The sequence below is a fragment of the Giraffa tippelskirchi genome, chromosome 5 (assembly GCF_054371585.1).
Source record: "Giraffa tippelskirchi isolate mGirTip1 chromosome 5, T2T-mGirTip1v1.2.pri, whole genome shotgun sequence".
NCBI lineage: Eukaryota > Metazoa > Chordata > Mammalia > Artiodactyla > Giraffidae > Giraffa > Giraffa tippelskirchi.
In genome coordinates, this window is record NC_137279.1 from 90,945,865 (window position 1) to 90,948,987 (window position 3,123).

Consider the following 3,123-nt stretch of genomic DNA (forward strand, 5'->3'; position numbering starts at 1 on the left):
TTATAAGTTATAGACTTTCCTTGGTTTTAAGTTGCAGCTCTTCTCTAAGTTCAACACAGAGAAAGTTCCTTTTTCTATTTTGGATTTATCTCAGTGAGATGAATTATGAAATATCTCTCTCTACCATTTTCCCAGAAGTTCACTCTGATATCTAGCATGTTTCTTTTCATATAAATTTTGGAATGGCTAGTTGCATTTTCTCCTTTGCCTTAGAAAACATACAGATAAAAATAAAATTAAATACAGGAAACATAGGTGTTATTGTGAAAAATTTAATTTAGCCTTAGCAAAAAATAAATTAAAAAATCAAAGTTATCAACCTGTTTTTTTTTTAGGCAGACAAAGACTTGTTTTATTGAATAAGTGATCTACATAATTGCCAAGGCCACTATGTACAGACAAGAAGGGTAGAACCTATTTCTTGGTCTCTTCCTCCTTGGACAGAACCTTGATGATTTCCTCCTTCTTGGCCTGGAGTCCCTCTTCACAGTCCTTTCTGCTTCTCTCGTCTTAGACCTGAAAGGCTTAAGCCTGGTGGGCCTGAAGCTTCTTACAAGCATTGTCCACCTTCAGTTTATGGATATGTCCCACGAAAACACACTTGATTTTGAATACATTACCCTTCACTTTCAGGTAGAGGCTGTGATACATATGGCAGTCATTATTCTTAGATTCATAGTATTTTCTGAGTAGTCTGTGAGCAATTCTCATCCTTCTCATCCTCTTCGTCTAGGTTACCTTATTCAGCATTGGAGCATCGGCCATACCCTTTCACATACCTATGCCCATATGCCCAACCGTTCAGCAGCCCAAGGTGTTTTTTCCAGCTTCAATCCCAGAAATGAACAGTGACAGGCTTCTGGATAGTCAGCCCATCTAGGATCAGCTTCTGGATCTGCTGGCGGGAGTTGGCGTTGGGTATTTCGTTAGTCTCAATGGGGTCCAACCAGCGCTTTTTCTTGCATTGGAGGACACTGAAGCCTGAGCATGATCATGGCTGTGGTCACAGTGGCAAAAGGAAAGCCAAAGCTATCAACCTTCCGTTGATATTCAGGCAACATCCTGGATTAGTTAGGATCAAGTTTGGCTGCAAGTGACAGAAAATTCAGATTAACAAAATCTTTAAAAACATGTAGTTATATTTCTTGTGAAAAGACTAGGAGTAGGCAGCTCAGTGTTGTTATGACATTTCATTGTGGGGGGGGACTTGGTTCCAGTTTCCTCTTTTGTTCGGGGGGCTTGGGGTTTTGCTTTTTTGTTTTCGTTAGGTCTTTGCCATGCTTGGTCCTCATTCCAAAGCTCATCCTGTTTTCTGAAATGATTCAGGAGGTTCTTCCATCAAACTTTCCTTTTGGTCAGCATAAGAAAAAAGGAATAAGCCAAGCACACTCACCCCACACTGCCTCAGTTCCACTTTGCGGTAGCTGTACACTGCTTTGAACAGACCACAGACACATGACCACAGCCAGCTAAAACGTTGCCTAAGAGGTGCAGTCTTATTCTGCTGGCTATAACTGGGAGGTGATTTATTCTAGAGGAAGTACAAAATAGATTCTTGGAGACAATCACTAGTCTCTTCCATATAACCCCATTTGGCAATATCTATCTATTTAGGTACATAAATGCATAGTTAGGTCATCTGGAAATATCATTGTTCAAAAACCTTGGATGTTTGTCTCAGGACAATTTATACCCAAATTAGGGCTCATACTCATTTTAAATATTTCTCTTTCTAATGTCTTTGGCATTCTCTTTGAAGTGCAATTGGTTGCATATTAGAGTTGGACAGAGTTGTAGGAAGGTCAAGATAAGCCTCTGTATTAGAGCAGAACCAAATTATATCTTGAGAAGAATATTGGTCCTAACTACAGATACTATCAGTCTCCTGGGAGCAAACCTGAGATTCAAACAACTGTCCTGGAGTAAGTATCCAAAAGCCACAAAAATTTCCAATTGCAAATTCCATCTGTAGTTCCACTGATTATTAATGTTACTTCTCTGCATTTAGCAGATAACATAAAACTGTCGTACATAAGGTGCATGTTAGAGTACATAACCTAAGAGTCTGTGCTGATAAAAAACATAATTCAAATTATTTCAACATAAACAATATTTATGGGAGACTTACAGTCTACTCACTCATGTAGGTTATGCAAAACTTGCCACTGAGTTTTCCAGAACATCAGAGAGCTGCTCTCATGGACCAGATCCTGCATGTTGTGTAAAGATACTTTCCCCTTTTTCTTTTTCTTAGGCTGCCATGATTACCCTACTTTAAGAAACTTAAACATACCTGTGAACCTCATGAAATTTACTCAAAGAATACTCCTTGAGAACATCTTTTACTATACCAAATATTTTCTCCTCTATGAGAACTAGTGGGAGAAATTTCCTTGTGGCCTCAGGGCCAAGAAAGGTGAGGAGGTTTTGTGCATGTTTTTGTAATTTTCAATTATTTTTAGATATAAAAAGTTATTATGTATTTAAGCATGAGTTTGTAAGCTGTTTGATGATGTGGAGGCCTTGAAAGTAAAACAAGTGTTAGTCGCTCAGTCGTATCTGACTCGTTGTGACCCTGTGGACTATAGCCTTCCAGGCTCCTCTGTCCATGGAATTCTCCAGGCAAGAATACTGGATCGAGTAGCCATTCCCTTCTCCAGGGAAATTTCCTTATGCAGGGATCAAACCCAGATCTCCTGTATTTCAGGCAGATTCTTTACTCTCTGAGCCTAACGCTTCTAATTGTTGAATAACTAAGAGGCTGAAGCTGTTTTAATCTCTACTGCCACCCAGTGGTCAAATATAGAAACTTATCTCTATCTGTAGCTTTGCTGATTACAAAAACCTTGACATTTTCAACCAGTGTTTGATATTGCAGATATTTTGATTCTGTTCTTAGACATACAAGTACTTTATACAATATTATATATTTTCCCCTGAGAAGAAGCTACTCATGGTGTAATCCATCATCTTAACTCTTTCATTAAATATTTTCCAATGTTTATTTTTCTGTGCTGTGTTTTGCCTTTGAAATCTTAAGTACAGATTGTTGAGTTAATCATTCTCCCCTGTTATGGCCTCATGGACATCGTTTGGTCCAGCAGTCTTTCTCTGTGAAATATC

General features: G+C 38.6%; 1 pseudogene; it reads right to left on the reverse strand.

The window, feature by feature from the left end:
• Positions 1-414: 414 nt before the first annotated feature.
• LOC145507790 (large ribosomal subunit protein eL19 pseudogene) lies at positions 415-2,306 on the reverse strand (annotated as a pseudogene).
• Positions 2,307-3,123: the final 817 nt, after the last annotated feature.